Source organism: Eriocheir sinensis, unplaced genomic scaffold, assembly GCF_024679095.1.
Source record: "Eriocheir sinensis breed Jianghai 21 unplaced genomic scaffold, ASM2467909v1 Scaffold269, whole genome shotgun sequence".
NCBI classification, from domain to species: domain Eukaryota; kingdom Metazoa; phylum Arthropoda; class Malacostraca; order Decapoda; family Varunidae; genus Eriocheir; species Eriocheir sinensis.
In genome coordinates this window covers 258,848-276,886 of record NW_026111575.1, presented here as the reverse complement: position 1 = coordinate 276,886, position 18,039 = coordinate 258,848, and the positions used below count along the sequence as shown (strand labels likewise).

The following is an 18,039-nucleotide window of genomic DNA, read 5'->3' as shown; positions in this document are numbered from 1 at the left end:
ACGCTCATGTGTACACTAAAGCACTTCCTGTTTATTTGTTTTTAACTTTTTTTTTTTGTATTTTCTGCGATAGGAGATGGCTGCTTTTAATTGAAGGAAAACAAATGATGCCCACAACATGCTACATCAATAAACATAAATTAGGGAAATGTAAAGAAAAAGCTTATTATATTCAAAAGTGTGCTGTTAGTCCCCTCTCTTAGAATATTTCACTATAGGAAGGAGATTATACAACAGAAGAGAAACGCGTTACAGAGAAGAATACCGCGTTGGAAGAGTTCAAATCACAGGAAAAAGAAATACAACTGAGTCCAATCACATTAAAAAAAAAATAGTGATGAATGAACAGAAGTCAATAAGCTGATTAACTCAAGAAAAAAAAAAACACTTAGCCAATATGAAAAAAAATATATACATACTATACATAACAACGAAGACATATAATAAAGTAGAATAACATATACACATACAAAAAAAAATACAAAAAAAAATAGCAGAAAGACAAAGCAACACACACACAAAGGGCAAAGTGAACAGCCAAATAAAAAAAGCATTACAAAAAACACATAGAGCATTACGAGCATGAAAAATAACAAGCAAAGGGACACATAAAATAGACATTCATCCAGACAAACAAGTACACATACAATCATACAGACAGACAGACAGACAGACAGCATCGAGGGCGCAACATCATCAACCTTCATGTGGTATTCATTTCCCCAACACTCCAAAGGGAAAAGGTATGTGAAAGAGGTGATTAGTCCTCCTCCTCCTCCTCCTCCTCCTCCTCCTCCTCCTCCTCCTCCTCCTTTTCTTCTCCCTCCTCCTCCATTTAAATATATATACGAAAAAATCTCCCTCCCTTCCCTCTCGTTCTCCTCGTCAAGGCCGGGGAGAATAGGGACGCAGCCTCCTCAACCCACTCCTCACTTTTTCCTTTGCGACATTACCCATGATAAATGATTCTCTCTCTCTCTCTCTCTCTCTCTCTCTCTCTCTCTCTCTCTCTCTCTCTCTCTCACGGTTATTAGTACTTTCCCTCCCTCTCTCTTTTTAAAACCCCTCTTTGTCCTCCCTCTCCCTCCCCTTCTACTTCATGTCTGTCTGTCTGTTCGTCTGTCTGTCTGTCTGTCTTCAATTTACTCTCTTACTTCCTCTCATATCTTTGCCTCTCACGACCTCAATTCCCTCTTATTTCCCTTAATTTCCTCCGTTCTTCCTTTCACTTTAACTTACCAACCCCTTTCACCATCCATTTTTTAGTCAGACCCTTAGTCCCTTAATATTATAACTAGCGACTTTCTTTCCTTCCTCCTTCGGTTCTTAGTTCATCTTCATTCCCCCTATTTGTTTTCTATTCGCTTTCCTTCGATTATTTATATTTCTTTTTCCTATTTTATTTTTACATTCCGTCCTTCCAATCCTTTCGCTCCCCTCCCTCCCTTCTTTTCTTACTCTTTTCTTCCCTCTCTTTCTCCCACTCTCCTACTCTCCTTGTTATCTCCCTTCCTCCTTTCTTCCCTTTCTATTCGAACTATGCCATACCTCATCTCTCTCCTTCCTAACTACCTCCCTTCTCTACCTCCCATGCCACCCTAGCCCTACTACACTTTATTCTGTCCTCCTCTCCTCCCCCCCTCCCCCCCACACACCTACACTTCCCTAACCCTATCATACCTCCTCTCCCTCCCTCGCTGCCCTAACTACCATACCTCATCTCCCTCCCTCTCTCTCCTTCTCTCCCTGCAATCCATCCCATTTTCATCCCCACGAGTGTTGTTCTCCGCCAGACTCTCTCCTTCTCGTTGCCACGCCGCGCCTCATCATTTACATAATTACACTCTTATCTACCCTCCGTCCCCGTGAATGCGCCGCCGCTGCCCGCTTTGCATATCGCCAACATTATATCGTGTTAGTGTCAGCCCTGCGCCGCGCCGCCTCACTCCATCGCCTCCTTCTGCCGCTCCTCCTCCTCCTCCTCCTCCTGTTCCTGAGATACGCTCATATAGTTTCTTCCTCCTGCGTGACAGTAAATTGGTTTCCGCGTTTTTCTCCTCTTTTTTTCTTAGGAAGGAAGGAAAAAATGGAGCATATTATGAGTGAGCGGGAGGGAGTGGAGGGAGGGTTAATGTAGAAAGACGAAAGATAAGCATTACGGTGTTATTATTTTTACAGAAAGAAGAAAAAAAGGAGCATATGAGTGAGAGAAAGGGGAAAGCTAGTTAACATATAGAGAAAATAAGTATAGAGAGATAAGGTGCCTCAGTTAACTTATAGAAGAAAAGCATTGAGAGATAAGGTTCCTCCAACTTTTTTTACGAGAAGGAAGGACGGAAGAAAGGGAAAAGGAATCATATGAGTGAGAGGAAGTGGAGGGATAGGTAACATAGAGAAGATAAGAATTGTAAATAAGGTTGTCCCTCTTTTTTTTTATAGAAGGAAGGAGAGGAGATAAAGAGGGCACATGAGTGAGAGAGAGAGGGGAGGGATACATAACATAGTAGATAAACATGTACACTATAGATTTACACTTTGAACCTTTGATGGAGAGGACAGCTGGATATACAAATTAAAAGACTAGGAAAGACACACTTATTTTTTAGATTTTCTAGTCTATACAACATTTGACCCTTACTTAAATGCCTCTCTGCCTTCCTTGACTTTGTTGTATGTGATGTGTGTGTGTGTGTGTGTGTGTGTGTGTGTGTGTGTGTTCATTAGGGGAACTGCGTGTGTCTGGTGACGTGGTGAGGAGGAGAGAGAGAGAGAGAGAGAGAGAGAGAGAGAGAGAGAGAGAGAGAGAAAGTCGATATATATCCATCGTAAGTACTTTGAACACTATGAAAGCTAATCGTTAACTTACCCTTTATCATCTCTTTCCCTCTCTCCTTCTCGCTCTCCCATCCTCCCTCCCTCCACCTCCCTCCACTCCCCTGAAAACCTCAAGATCATTAACAAGTTCAATTTCCTCGCCACCAAACAGCTTCCGGCGCCTCCTGCCCTGCCCTGCCTCACTCTCTCCCTCGTTATCCCGCGTCTTCACCCTTACCTGCGAGCCTCAATCCAGCGGTGAACACGTCTCATATTTTAATTACGGGAAGCGCGCACCACACTTCAGTAAGCCAGGAGGAGGAGGAGGAGGAGGAGGAGGAGGAGGAGTGGGGGAGAAAAGGAGGTGGGATATGGAAGATGAAAAAGAAATCTCCAGGTTGAGTGAATGTGTGTGTGTGTGTGTGTGTGTGTGCCTACTGTGTGTGCGTGAGCGTGTATGTGTGTAAAGATAAGTGTATGTGCGTGTGTATTTCTATCAAAAGACGTGAAATGGAAAAAAAATAATAAAAAAAGTTAGGAGGAGGAGGAGGAGGAGGAAAAGGTGGAGACAGAAGAAGAGGCAATACCAAGAGAGAAGAGAAGGAAAGGGGAGTAGGAAGAGACGAATGGGAGGTAAAAGGTAAAAAAAAAAAGATATATATATATATATATATATATATATATATATATATATATATATATATATATATATATATGTAAAAAACAAGAAAAACGAAAACGCCTAACGAGTGTGTGTGTGTGTGTGTGTGTGTGTGTGTGTGTGAGTGGAGTTCGTGTCATATCGTCGTCGTCGTTGGCGGCTATAAATAAATTCAAGGTCAGCTGACATCAAAACATCTCAACATGCAAATGAAGGCGCGGGAAAACACCGTCGCGGCCACAATGACATCACAGGTGGTGTTTTGCATTCGGTGAAGAGTAATTTGTTCATAACACTAAGGAGGAAGAAGACGAGGGAGAAGGGGAAAAAAGAAAAAGAAGGAGCCGCAGAGAGATGTAGAGAAAGAGAAAGAAGAGGAAAGGAGAAAGAAGACGCAGCAAAAAGATGGAGAGGAATAGGAAAAGGAGGAGAAGGGAGGATGGGGTAGGAGGAAGAGAAAGTGTAGGAAAAGAAGGAACAACATAGAAAAAATAGGGAGGACTAGAAAGAGAAGGAGAAAGAGAAGGTGAGAGATGGGGGGAGGAGGAAAAGGAGGAGAAAAAAGGAGCAGCAGAAAGATAGGGAGCAGTAGAAAAGGAGAAGTAGGAAGAGAAGATGAAAGAAGGGAGAGGAAAAAAGAGAAGAAGGAAAAATGGGAGCAACAGAAAGATGTATAGGAATAGGAATAGAAGAAGGAGAAAGAGAGGGAGGAAGAGGAGGAGGCGTAAGAGGAAAAGCAGGGTAAGGGGAAACACTACAGATAAGAGGAAGAGGAGGAGGAAGAAGTGCAGATGAAGGAGGAAGAAACGGTGGAGAGAGAGAGAGAGAGAGAGAGAGGAAATCTCATGCGAAAAATGTTACAAAGGACGCATAGAAAAAGTTTAATGAAGAAGAGAATGAGATACGAGAAAGGTTCAATGAATATGTAAATGTGTGATGAGTGGGGACGAAGGGAGGAGGAGGAGGAGGAGGAGGAGGAGGAGGAGGAGGAGGAGGAGGAAGAGGAGGAGGAGGTTAGAAGAAGAAGGAGGAAACAAGAGAAAGAAGAGAAAGGCAATACCAAGAGAGGAGGAGGAAAGTGGAGAAAGAGAGGATGGGAGGTAAAGGGTATGATAAGAGAAAGAAAGCGAGAGAAGGAAGGAGGGAAGGAAGGAGATGAACAAAGTGTAGGAAGAGACGATGGGAGGTAAAAGGTAGCATGCGAGAAGGAAGGAAGGAAGGAAGGAAGGAAGGAAGGAGAGAGACAAGGAAGGAAGGAAGGTAGGAAGATGGCATCACTTCAAAGTTCCTCTTGATTCTTGTGAAGGACTACGTTGAGGACCTGAGGAGAGGAGAAGAAGAGAAGAAGGAGAAGAGGAGGAGGAGAGGCTGGTGCTTGTGAGAGATAGGACTGGAGGAGATGAAGAGGAGGAGGAGGAGGAGGAGGAGGACAAGACGAAGAAGAAGAGGAGGAGAAGAGGAGGGCATCAGAATAACACGAAGTTGGGGACTAATTGTGTGGGTTGGTGTGTTGTGTGTCGGCTCCGGGCGGGCAGAGGCGGAGAGGCCTTGGCGCTGGGTCCGTCCGTGTGTGTGTTACTCTGAATTATATTGAGGTCCCTTAGTTTTGTCTCCCTTTATTGCGTCTGTGTTTAAGAAGAGAAAAAACAATAATTCCTGGAGGCACACAAATTAAGGTAAATCTAATTATGATAAGGTTGCAGTTTTCATGTCTAAAAATAAACTTTTATAATACTATTGGTTTAAGTTTTGATAATCTTACTACTATTTTTCTGCTACTACTAATACCACTACTACTACTACTACTACTACTACTACTACTACTACTACTACTACTACTTTTATTTCTACCACTATCATTATTACTGTTACAATTTCTATTACTGACTGCTATGGGCATGCAATAACAAATATTTTTTCCTCTCGCTCTTTCTCTGCGTGTGTATTTCGATAAGAAAGCAGATTATTCGCTTCTTTTTTCTGTCTCGTGTTTACCTAAGGAGGAAGTATCGTTGATTTACAAAAACTTCGACTAATTGGTGCAAGGAGAAAAAAATAGCTTGTGTTTAGGTGCTGTGTGGATGTACAGCATGGTGAATTCTCTCTCTTCCTCCTACCCTCCCTCTCCCTTTCCCTCTCCCTCTCCCTCTCTCTCACGGCCGCGGGATCAGACAGCATCAGCCCCTCACAAACTTGGGTTATCTCTTTCGGGCCGACTTGCAATTCCTTCAGTCCGTCTCGATTCATGATTGGTCTGGCGGGGATGCTGCCGCTGTTCTTGTATTGCGTCGGGCGGTTAAGGGCTCAGGGCTTCGGGGTTTGGGCGGGCGGGGCTCAGAGGGCGGTGCGCGCGGCTTGACCCAGGGGCATCAATCACCCGCGCTCAATCCTGGTGGTGGGTAGCCTGCAACGAGGGAACTTTGCACGGCTCTACGCCAACTGCAGGCCGATGCGTCTTGCTGTCTCGAGGTGTATCTCTTTATCCCTCTTCTTTTATCTTCAGCCTCTTACTCGTCTTCCTCCTCCTCCTCTTCTTGATTCTCTTTTCCTCTTCATACCCTGATGTTCTTTTCTTCTTTTCTGTTTATATTTGGTGGTGGTGTTTTTTGGTGTTTTTCTAGTCGTGGTTGTATTCGATGTTGATGTTCTAATCGTTTTGGTTGTTGTTGTAGTTGTTCTCTTAGTAATTGTTGGTTTTCACTTTGATTCCTGTTTTGTTGTTTCAGTTGTAGTTGCTCCTCTTCTGATTGTTGTCGTCTCGTCGTTTTTGATGACTTAGTTGTTTTTGTTTTTGTTCTTATTCTTGTTCCCGTTCCACTTTTTCCTCTTCTCCCTCAGCTATCATTTTTCCTGTTTGTGAAGTATCCTACTATAACAGTCGCGTGCGTACATATATGTTTGTTTGTTTCCGTGCATATGTGTGTGTGTGTGTGTGTGTGTGTGTGTGTCTGTGTGCGCACCCGCGCGCGCACTCACAGAGCTTTTACTTATATATATTCGACTATACATCCGCATTCTAACGAATAAAATACATAAAAATAAAGTGGAACTTTTTAGTACATTATACTACCAAGTAAAACAAAAATGATACCCTCATTTTACCTCCTAAAGTTTACATAAAAATGAAGGAAAAGAAAGTTACGAAAAAAATCAAAAAACACTGCGACGAAAAAATCACTTTTTTACGCCGCCAAGTTTGAACGAAAGAATGTAATAAAGTTTTTTTGGGAGAAATATTTGATTCCACCTTCCTTGTTTCCAGCCTGTGATTCCTGCATACTTGAAGGCGTCACAGCAGGTTAATTAGCCACGTCTTTTTGTTTCCTTCACATCTGCAAACCGGTCTTTCGGGGCAGCGGGGAGCAGAAGAAGAACGATGAATGAACTCGTCAAACATGCCATAAAGGGGAAACTTAGAAAAAAAAAACCTTACCCATATAAGGAGGAGGGCATTGGCAACGAGATGGGAAAAACATGTTTAGAACAAATTACAAAAAATACGAAACTCTCGTCTTGCAGCTTAACTTACCGGGAAAAAGTTTGGCTCGGAACTCCCCCAAGTCATAATTTATTCAGAGTCTAAACACGCGCTTAAGCTTCCTCCTCCTCCTCCTATTCCTCCTCCTCCTCCTCCTCCTCCGCGCCCAGCCCCCGTCCTCACACATTCCCTTTATCACTTCGCACTCTGCCTACTTATGCTGTGATGTAATTTCTCTCTCGCACTCCTTTTATTACTTCGCGCTCTGCCTACTTTCGCTGCGAGGCAATTTCTCTCTCTCTCTCTCTCTCTCTCTCTCTCTCTCTCTCTCTCTCTCAACACCCCACTTCTTGCTTTCTTACGTCTTGATGCTTATTTTGCCTACATGGTGAGGAAATAGAGAAAGGAAGTAGAGAGAGAAAGAGAGAGAAAGGAAGGACGAGGAAGGAAGGAAGAGGGAAGGGGGAGGGAGGAACGAAGAGGGAGGGAAGTAAGATAGAGAAAGGAAAGAGAAAGGAAGATAGGGAAAGAGACGGGAAGGAAGGAGGGAAAAGGGAGGGAGGTAAGGTAGAGGGAGGAAGGAAGAGGAAAGGAAGGAAGGAAGAGGGAGGGATGTAATGGAGTGGGAGGAAGGAGAGAGAGAGAAGAGGAAGGAAGGAAAGAAGAGGGAGGAAGGAAGGAAAAGAAAAATACACAAAGAAACATCAATTTATCCCTAAGAAGAAGAGCTTGGAGGAGGGTTGGAGGGATGGAAGTAAAGAGTTCAGTCATAGTCTCTTTCTTTCCTCCCTTCCTCCCTTCCTCCCTCTCTCCCTCCCTTTCTTCCTTATTCTTCCTTATCCTCTTTTCCCCTCCTTTAATTCCGTCTCTAAGGCCTTCCATCTCTTCATCCCCTCTTCTTACTTTTTGTCTTAAACTCCCATCATGTTTTGTTTCTCCATTTAGGCCTCCCTCCCTCCCTCCCTCCCTGTACTTCTACCTCCCCCCTCTTTCCTCCCCTCTATGCCACACAAGTATTCCTTTTAATATTCATAATCTCATTCCTTATCTTTATTATTCTGTCCCTACAAACCGATTCCTTTTTTCGTCCCTTTCTGCCTTTTGTTTTCTATCGTTCTCTCTAAAGTTTTCTAATCTATTTCCACATCTTTAGTCTCATTATTACATTTTTCATCCTCTCTGCAGTAAAGTTTGGCCACCTCAAAGAGAGAGAAAGAGGAAGAAAGGGGGTCTCTTTTCCTCTTTTCAAATCCATACCTTTCTCATTTTCCACCTCCACTTTTCTTCCTCCATACCTCTCTGTATTTTTCTCTCACTCATTAATTTCCCCCTTTCTTTTTCCTTTTTTCAATCCTTTTCCACACTCGATTCTATACTTTCCTTACCACAAGTGTCCCTTCTTTAAATCCTTCTTTCTTCTTTGATTACTGTTTTGTGTCTCCCTCCAACTTTATCTTTACTTCCATTATCATAACTTTTCTCTCTGCTCTGCCATCATCAACCTTTGCAGTACTTTTTCATTTATTAGTAAGTTCTCCTTCCACTCACTCTCCCTGCCCACGTATTTTCCCCTTTCTCATTACTCCTTTCTTCCTATCTTATTTCCTTCCTTCTTCCATCCTCTCTACCTACACATTCTCCTCCTTTTCAACTTTTTTTCAATACTTCCTCATTCTTATATTCTTCCACCTTCTCTACCCACGCATTCTCCCCTCTCAACCTATTTCACAACTTCCTCGTTCCTTTCATATGTCCTTCTCACACCCTTTCCATCCACGTATTCTCTCTTTCAAAATATATCCAGTTTTTCCTCCTTTCTTATACCCTCCTTCGACCCTCCCTACTCCCATAGCCCTTTATTCACTTCCTCCCTCCCTCCGCCCCTTCTTCCCCGTGCAGGCCTCATGGAGAGCCTACATAAATAACAACGAGGTATAGGGCTGAAAAATGAGGGTAAATGAGCCCATACAGAGGGACGGAGGGAACACTACTCATGAACGCGGCGCCCCTTCTCGATGCTCCCTTTTTTCTTCCCCTCCTCTCGTTCACTCTCTTTTTCTGTTTGTTTTCTGTTTTGTTTGCCTCTGTGTTCTTTTTTTTCTAGTTTCCCTCTCTTTTTTTGTATACTGGTCCTCATTAAACCGTTTTGATGCTGGTTTTCTTATTTCGTCTTTCTTCCTTTGGTGTTCATCATTTTTTTTATTTCATTGTTTATTGTCCCACTTCTTTTTCATTCTTCTTTGCTATGCTTCTTTTTCCCTTTACCTTTTTTTCTTCTTTTCTTTATACTTCGTGATCCTTCCCTTTCTCTCTCTCCCTCACTCGTTTGCTCCCTCCATTTCTCTTGTACCTCCTTTTCCCACTTTATATTTTATCTTTCCGTCTTTTCCATCTCTCTCTCTCTCTCTCTCTCTCTCTCTCTCTCTCTCTCTCTCTCTCTCTCTCTCTCCTTTGCTTTCCCTTAAGAGCTACATGTTTTTATTCACTTAATTTTGTCTTTTTTTCTATGTCTGTAGGTGAAACACTAATAACTGCGTATCAAGGGATTTGTATATTAAGAAATTCGTAAAGCAAACCACTTACGCAACAAGATATTCACATAGTAAGATATAAATAGTTCCAAGGTAAAAGATAGTTGTCCAGTGTGAATTCCCTTACTTTAGCGAGGTGTATTTTTGACTTTATAAGAAAAATATCGTGAAAATTTGAGATCCGCCATTTACTTTTTTTTCCTTTCGTGTTACTTTTGCAACTCGAGAAAGAAAAAAAAAAAACGAGATCAAAGAGGACGCATAGAGCAAATCGAAAACATGTCTTGGAAGTTTTGCCTTGAATGAAATGTTGGAAATGGTGATGGTGGGGAGGTGGAGGGGGGAGTGGTGGTGGTGGTGGTGGAGGGGGAGTGGTGGTGGTGGTGGTGGAAATAGTGGTGGTGGTGGGAAGTAGGAATGAAGATAGTGGTGATTGTGGTGGTGGTGATGGTGGTAGTGGTGGTGGTCGTGAAAAAAAAGAGGAGAAAAAAAAGAAGGTCGAGGAAGAGGAGAAGGAGGAGGAAGAAAAAGAGGGCAAAGAACATCAAAGAAGAACAAGAACAACAAGAAAAAGAATCTCTCTCTCTCTCTCTCTCTCTCTCTCTCTCTCTCTCTCTCTCTCACACCTTTATCCGTAACCCTAACACCTGCCTACTTTGCTCTCTTTCCTCCATTCTCCCTCCTCCTTACCTCCCTTTCTTCCTTCAGCCTCTCATTCTCCCTCCTCCTTACCTCCCTTTCTTCCTTCAGCCTATCATCCTCCCTCCTTCACCTCTCCTCCTCCTGAGTCTTGATGAGGCGAGAGAAACGACACACACACACACACACACACACACACACACACACACACACACACAGACACACACACTCATTTTCTTTCCTTTATGTTCTATTCCTTTCCAATCCTTTCCCCATTTAAAAAAAAAAATTCCTGTTCTTTCGCCTTCAAGTTTCCTTCATTTCCTTATCTTCTCTTCCTTTTTCTTTAGTCCTTTTTTTTTCCTTTCGTTTTGCTGTTCTTTCACCTTAACTTTATCTTCATTCCCTTATCTTTTATTTCCCTTTTCAATAATTTCGTTTCCTGTCCCTTCTATTCCCTTCATTCGCTTTTTTTCACCTCCTCGTTTTCCTTCATATTCTTATCCTTCTAACGTTAAACAAAAACTCATCCTCTTTCATTACGCCTCCCCCTACTAAACACACACACACACACACACACACACACACACACACTCCACGGCAGCAGCCTCTTCAGCTACTCGAGTCTCAGAGTGTTCGGGGCGACAACCAACTTCGAGCTAACTTTTCCAAGCATCTTTGAGCTGCGCCGGAAAATTTAACCCCCGGGTGTAAGCTAAGCCTCTTTATATGAGCCTCCAAGCTTAAGTCCAAGGCCGAGGGCTTAGACCACGGCCTGCTCCTTAGCCGTTCTTATGCCCGAGTGGTGGTGGTGGTGGTGGTCTTGGTTGGCGTGAATTTGGTGGTGGTCTAGTGGTCTGGGGACGCACACACACACACACACACACACACACACAGAGCAGCGATATATTAAACTAACAAACAAGTCTATAGTGCAGCAAAAATGAAGCCGCGAAAAAAGTTTGAAAACGTAAATACATGGAGGTTATACAGGAGCGCTAATGGGAAAAAAAAAGATAAATATAATCCGTGTTAAAAAAAAATAATAACCTAGCTTGGGACACAGAAAACAAGAAAAAACAAACGGAAGAAAGAGACAAATAAGAAAAATAAAAAGCTCATGATAAAAGGGAGAGAAGTAAAAAATGACAACCTAGCTTAGAGAGAATGGCAAGCAAGAAAAATAAAACGAAGGAAAAGAACGAACAAGAAAAGAAACATAAACTTCGTGTTACAAAAGAAGGAGGGAGAGAGAAGCAAATCATAACAACCAAGATCGGAGCGAAGCGAAAGCAAAATAAAGAAAAACGAAACAAAAGAAAGAAAAGAGTGAGTGAAAGACAAGACTCGGGGATTCCTAACACAAGATTCATATCAATCCCAACACATGACACACACAGAAAAAGGCTTTACGTAAATATGAATAAAACAAAACTAAACCACAGTAAGGTAAAAAAAAAAAAGAAAAATAAGTAGCGGTAACAGTATCACATTCTCTTGCTTCTTTTTAAAACAAGTCTCTGTGTGTGTGTGTGTGTGTGTGTGTGTGTGTGTGTGTGTGTGTGTGTGTGTGTATCCAGAGGGATTACATCAAGAGACTTATATTGCGAACGAAATCTCGGCAGTGCATCATTTTAACCTGATTGTATTCTTTTTTTTTTATGAAGTTGATGGAGATACAGTTTTTACTCTCTCTCTCTCTCTCTCTCTCTCTCTCTCTCTCTCTCTCTCTCTCTCTCTCTCTCTCTCTCTCTCTCTCTCTCTCATGTTATCCAATCCCTTTTCTTCCCCCTCTGTTTCCTCATCTTTCTTTTCCTCCTCCTCCTTCTCCTCCTCCTCCTCCTACTCCTCCATCTAATCTCTCTCGCTCTATCCTCTCTAACACATTTTTCCTCTTCCCAATATCTGAAGTGTGTAGTGTGATGAGAGAGAGAGAGAGAGAGAGAGAGAGAGAGAGAGAGTGAGTGAGAGAGAGAGAGTGTTTTAGCGGGGGGGGGAGGGGTAGACGAGACGATATTCAAAGTATAAGAAACCACTTGAGACCCTCAGCGCGTTTTCTTTGAAGTTCAACAGATATCGACTAAAGAAAAGAGAGAGAGAGAGAGAGAGAGAGAGAGAGAGAGAGAGAGAGAGAGAGAGAAAGTGCTGGCGTGGGTGTCGAGCTGATGACGAAGAACAACCTTCAGGAGACACTTATGAGAGGGAGAGGAAGGGAGGGAGAGGAGGGGAGGGAGAGGAAGGGAGGGGAGATAAAAGGAAAAAAATAAAAGGGAGAAATATAGAGGGAGAGAGACAGAAATATAGAGGGAGAGAGACAGAAATATAGAAGGAGAGAGGGAGAGATACAGAGGGATAGAAGAGAAGGAAAGGGTAGAGAAAGGAAGAGTAAATAAAAGGGATAGGGAGTTTATATAGAGAGAAGGGAGGAACGATGTAAAAAAAAAGGAATGAAAGAAGGAAGAAAGAAAGATGGATAAAAGGAGAAGAAATGTGAAGAGCGTAAAGATTGTAGGAAAGATAACAGTAAAATACGAGTAACTAAAAAGGAAAGGAGAGTAGATAGAGAGAAAGAGAAAGATTAATAAAAAGTAGGGAGAATGGTAAAGTGGAAGAGGAGAAATGGATAAGAAAAGAAAAAAGAACGAAAAGAAAAATAATAGGAATGGAAAGAATTAAAAAAAAACAGAAGAGGAGAAGAAGGAAGAAAAAGGAAAGAAAGAAAAAAAGAAAATGTGGAAGGAGAGGAAGAGATGAATGAAAAAGAGGGAGGGAAAAACTGTGGGAGAGGGAGATGACGGGAGGGAAACATGATATAAGGAGAGAAGGGAAGGAAAGGAGGGAGGGAGGGAGGGAGCGAGGAAAGAGGAAGAGAGGGGGAAATATCGAGGGAGAGAATGATGGAGGGAGGGAGATGAAGAGAGCATAAAAAGGAAATAAGGATGGAGATAGGGAGGAAGGGAAAGAGTATGAAAAACGGGAGGAAGGGAGAAAAGGGAGAATAAAGACAGAAGAAGGAACGGAGGGAGGAAGAACGGGAGCAAAGAGTAAAGGAGAGATTAGGAGAAAATAGGAGGATAAAAGTATCACAAAGTTTGGATTTAAGGGAAGAAAGAGGGAATAAGGAAAAACGAGAGAAAGGGAGAAGGAGAAGAAGAGAAAGGAGATGAACATAAATAAAAGTGAGAAAACTGAATGAAAGAATGGATAAAAAAGTAAAACAAAAGCAGAAAAAAATGGAGAAAGGAGGGAAAAGGGAATAACCGAGGGGATGAGAGGAAGTAAAAGGGGGAGGAAGAGAGAGAGAGAGAGAGAGAGAGAGAGAGAGAGAGAGAGAGAGAGAGAGAGAGAGAGAGAGAGAGAGAGAGAGAGAGAGAGAGAGAGAGAGAGAGAGAGAGAGAGAGAGAGAGAGAGAGAGAGAGAGAGAGAGAAGAGGAAGGAGAGGAGAGAGATAGCACGAGTTTGTTCAGAAAGGCAAAGTGAAGGGGTGGGAAGGTTAGGTAAAAATCTGAAGGGGAGGCAGATGAAAGTGTAAGATGAGAGGGGCTGAAGAGGGCTGTAGAGGCGAAAGAGATGAAAGTGGTAACCGGATGTGGGAATAAGGGATGAGAGGGAGAGAAAGAGAAAGAGAGTGGGAAAACGTGTTTGTAAGAGGCATCAGAAGAGTTGAAAGGAGAGAAAAAGGTGTGAATGAGAGGACCTAAGAGAAAGGAGGAGAGAAGGAGAGGGAGAGAGGGACAAGGGGAAATGGAGGAGGAGGCGACAGGTGTGTGTGTGTGTGTGTGTGTGTGTGTGTGTGTGTGTGTGTGTGTGTGTGTGTGAAAGGTGAAGAATAGGGAGACGTGAGATGACAAAGGGACGCAAGCACAAAGGAACGAGACTTAAATTGACGCCAAGGACTATTCGTAAATGTGCGTGGGAGGGAGGAAGAGGGAGAGCGAGAGAGAAGAGGAAGTCATATGACATTCTGAACATTTGTTGTTCCGAGTATAACCTTTGTCTCACCTTCTATAGTGACACACAGAGGTGGATATCACACGGCTCACAGGTTAAAGTCCCCACACGTATTTACATATATCCGTTAAACAGTATGAGAAGCTCTTAATAAAAGCCACACCAACCTTGAAGTACTCACACGATAGGAAGAGTGTCAAGCTTATGTGTGACTCAAAAAAGCACTACAGAAAAAAAAGAAAAACAATTATATGAAGAGAAACAATTAAAACTCAGTGAGATTGATGTGCTAGATTGATAGAGAGATAGACATAGATATACATAGAGAAAGCAAGGGAAGGCAACCAAGATACACGGACAGAAGAAGGAAAAGAAACAAGGAACACGATAAACAAAGAAGAATAAAAAGAATACGAGTAAGGTGCAACAAAATCCCTTCCTTTGAGAGTCGACGTACTAATTGAACGCGGACAGGTGTGTTCCTATTCCTGGCGACACACCTGGCGATCACTCAGCTCAGGGCCTCGTTGTGTGTAGATCAGTCAGTCAATCAGTTAGTCAGTCACTCACTCACTTTTTCACTCAATCAGTCAGCCACGAACGTATTCATTCTGTCATTCAGCCAATGAGTCAGTTAGTCAGTCAGTCAGTAAGTCAGTCATTCCATTCGATCAGTCAGTCATGCGTTGTTCAATCAATCAGTCAGTTAGCCAGTTAGTTGTTCAGTTATTCATCTACGCTCTTATTCAGTCTTTCAGTCAGCCAGTCAGTCGGTTATTCAGTCAGTCAGTTAGTCAGACAGTCATTCGATCATTCAGTCACGCAGTATTCAATCTATCAGTCAGTCATCCAATCAGTCAGTCAGTCTCCCCCAGTCTTCTGTAACTCCACTTTAAGAACAGTTTTGCCGACACCCTAATCTCCTCCTATGACCTGATGTTTTGGATACATAATGACACACTCTAAATGTCTTTTTCTGTCAATACTCAGCTAGTGTTAATCCCTACCTCTGTTGATCTGTTGCTCAACTAGTGTTTATCTCTGTCTATTGATGTGTGTGTCTGTCCCTGAGCCTGCTTGTGTCTGTCTGTCTTTCCTCTCATCCTCAGTAACAGTCACACACGTAGCAACACCAGCCATCCCCCCCTCACCTCCTCGTCCCTCCAGAGTCATGCTTCCAACGTGAGAGCCTCTGGTGGCCGCTCAAAGCACCAGACAGACAGCCCAAAGCCTCCGGAACCACCCTTTTCTCCATGCTCGGTACAGGTCGACGCCGCACTCCACATCACAGTTTACGGCCATTAATAAGAGTAACTTTTATTGCATTCATCCATATGTGTCTCCGCCGCGGCCATTCCACGTTGAAGGTTTGCTGGGAATGACCGAAAGCCTTGCCTGTTCTGTACCTTTCCCTTTCTTTTATTTTTTTTTTTTATTAATTTTCTGCTTCTCTTCCACCTGCCCTTTTCCTTCCTTCCTCCTGCTACCCGTTTTGTTCCTCTCTCATCTTCTCTGCTATCCCTCGCCTTCCCTTCTGCTTGCCTCCCTTGTTCTTTTTCTTCCATTTTTTTTCTCCACTCCCTGCTTCTTTTCTACACCCCTCCACCCTTCCTTCCTCCTCCTGCTTGCTCGTCTTTCCTCTTCCTCCCTATATTCCTTTTTTCCACTCTCTGCTTCTCTTACACCCCTCCCCCCATTCTGATCTGCTTGCCCATCTTATACTTTTATTTTACACAGTCTGTTTCCCTCCTGCTTGCTCGTCCTGTTCCTCTCCCTCCCTTTATTCTTTTTCCACCCTCTGCGTCACCTCAGCCACCCCACCCCTTCCCTCCTCCTGGTCCTTCGTCTGTCTTATTGTTAGTGTCTCTGCCATTGCTACTTCAGTGTCACGGGCGCTAATATTTATGTCTACGGCCATCACCACAGCCGTCACTGCTCTCACTTGCAAAACCATGACTGTCACTGCTGCCATAACCACCGCCACTACTTCACCTCCCGCCACCACCACCACCACCTCCACTACAGCCATCACCGTCCATTACTTTACCCTTCGTGCCAGACCATGTTCAAAGGTCGCTTGTTCAGTACCGCCGTGTTGTAGAAGCTGTTAGTATTATATAATTATTCATGAGGTGTTGATGATCAGAAAATTGGTGCCTGTCGATTCTACGCGTAACATAAAACAGGTGAAACTATTTTTAGGCATTTTACGTATATATTAATAAGGCTTTCTTCAACGCTATTGTCTTTAATCTCAATAACTTGGGCATCAACAACAACATTAGAAGTAACAATTAACAGCAGCAGTCTAAGCAGCAGCAGAGGAATCATCATCATCATCATCATCAAAACAACAATCTAGCTACAGAAGACACACACGTGGCGCAAAGAATGGTTCCAGCTTCGCCTCAAACATTGCTGAGGCGCCAACATCAAATATCACAAATCCATCACTACCGACGCTCACAACTGCCTTCCCTTCGGACCGAATGAGCCAGCCCTCGAGGTTTACGTCCCACCGTGAGTTGGTGAGGACATGATACTCTTCGGAGCCGCCGCCTGCGAAATGTCATAAAACTGTTTGGACGGATGCGTTTGGCAGAAGGCACTCCACGCGATCCACTTCCTCTCTGAGCCCAACAAAGCACATGTATTTTCTGCTTCTTACGATTTCAGTTCCTTCAAGAGGGAAGCGTTAGACACCTCTAGAGCTGTATGTATTGATCTCATTAAGGAATTTTGTGTCCCGGGGTAATGGTTTCTCACCTGCTACAGACACAAGGCCCAACTGAACGAAGATGAGTATACCGACGCGCAGCTTTAACGTTTGAGCATTTTTGTCTAAGTGTGGTTTCTTGAACAGATAAAAAGGATGGCTAAGTGTCCTCCAATCCAAACAACGTGACTAATACGTGTACTTTACCTTGGTTGATTTTGACGTCCATCCTGCTGGTTACATCGATCACTGAAAAAAAAAATAATATATATCAAATAAGATGCAGAAATACCGATGTGTGTGTGTGTGTGTGTGTGTGTGTGTGAGAGAGAGAGAGAGAGAGAGAGAGAGAGAGAGAGAGAGAGAGAGAGAGAGAGAGAGAGAGAGAGAGAGAGAGAGAGAGAGAGAGAGAGAGAGAGAGAGAGAGAGAGAGAGAGAGAGAGAGAGAGAGAGAGAGCGCATGCGTCTGCAACATATATCTTTTTCTTTCAGGTTTTTCTAAGAGGATCAGGAAATTTTAGGCCTAACAACGCATAATGTTATCTATACATTTTAATTTAATCGCTCTTCAGCACCTCTTCCCGCCGCTCCCCTCTGATGAATATCCCTCCCCTCGCCCTCCCTTTCTCTCCCCTTCCTTTCCCTCCCCTCCCCTCCCCTCCCTTTCCTCCCTTTTTTCTATGGGCGAGCGTCTTCCTTATTCATCACTTAATCTTTTTATCGGATTCCCTTATCTCTATCGTCTTCCTCTCGGCCGTCCATTCATCCCTCTTACTCACTAACTCCTTCAGCGCTTCCAAATAAGTCCTCTTTTTTTTTTTTTTAGCTTTTTTGTTATCTCTCTCTCTCTCTCTCTCTCTCTCAGCACCTTTCCCAAACTTGTTCTTCATTCTTTTTTATATAATCAATTTCTTCTCGTTTATCTAGTTACCTTTCCTTCGCCTTTACTGAATCTCTCTCTTTCGACTGTGTAATTTCTTTTTTATTTCTTCTCACTTGTCTCTATCTTATTTTTTCCTCTGTTTTCTGCTATTCATTAACCTCCCTTAGTCTCGTCTGATCACCCTTCCCTTCTTCCTCTCTCTCTTTCTCCCTCTTTACTCCTCCGATGCTAAAATTAGGGCAGGTATTCCTATTTACCTTCATTCCTTCACCTCCTCCTCCTTTCCTCATCCTTCCCACGCTTCACTCTTCCCCTTCCTCCTTCCATCCTTTTATATCCCTTTTCCCCTCACTTTCCTAGCGCCCA

The 18,039-nt window shown here is 43.1% G+C and overlaps 1 long non-coding RNA gene across 1 annotated transcript in view; it reads right to left on the bottom strand.

Annotated features, from left to right (window-relative positions):
* Window positions 1-17,050, bottom strand: part of LOC126991386 (uncharacterized) — a 90,687-nt gene extending 73,637 nt beyond the window's left edge. Inside the window, exon 1 of the long non-coding RNA XR_007745464.1 lies at window positions 16,998-17,050. This is a non-coding gene — a long non-coding RNA (uncharacterized LOC126991386). The remainder of the gene's footprint in view (window positions 1-16,997) is intronic.
* Window positions 17,051-18,039: the final 989 nt, after the last annotated feature.